Source organism: Anabrus simplex, chromosome 1 (genome assembly GCF_040414725.1).
Source record: "Anabrus simplex isolate iqAnaSimp1 chromosome 1, ASM4041472v1, whole genome shotgun sequence".
Lineage (NCBI taxonomy): Eukaryota > Metazoa > Arthropoda > Insecta > Orthoptera > Tettigoniidae > Anabrus > Anabrus simplex.
Genome location: NC_090265.1, coordinates 578,347,245 through 578,347,774, shown reverse-complemented (window position 1 = coordinate 578,347,774; position 530 = coordinate 578,347,245).

The window sequence follows — 530 nt, the reverse complement described above, 5'->3', positions numbered from 1 at the left end:
TTTTTATTAAATTGCATATCTCTTAGCGTTACCCGAGAAACACCATGGTGAGGTCCCCCATACGTTCTTTCTCATGCAAATTGCGAGTTGGAGAGTTTTGATCATAATGGCAGGCCCCCTTTCCTTCTGCCAGCTAGTCAAATTTGGGAGATTTGATTGTAGTTCCAGGATTCCTTGCCTGCTGTCATTCACAATCGAGTTCGGGAGATTTACTATAATGGCAGGCCTCCGTGCCTACTGCCAGTCACAGTCTACTTGATATGTTTTGATTATAATGGCAGGCCCTGTTTCCTAATGCCAGTCAAAATGCAGTTGGGAAGTTTTCATTATAATGAAAGGCCCCCTTGCCTGCTGACTGTCACAATGGAATTGGGGTGTTACCATTATAATGGCAGGCAATCTGTCCTACCGCCAGTCACAATCGAGTCGCGGAGTTTTCATTACAATGGCAGGCCCCCTTTCCTACTGCCAGTCACAGTTTAAGGGTACTAATAAACTGAACTCTATGTGAAGTGATCTGTACAAGAGTA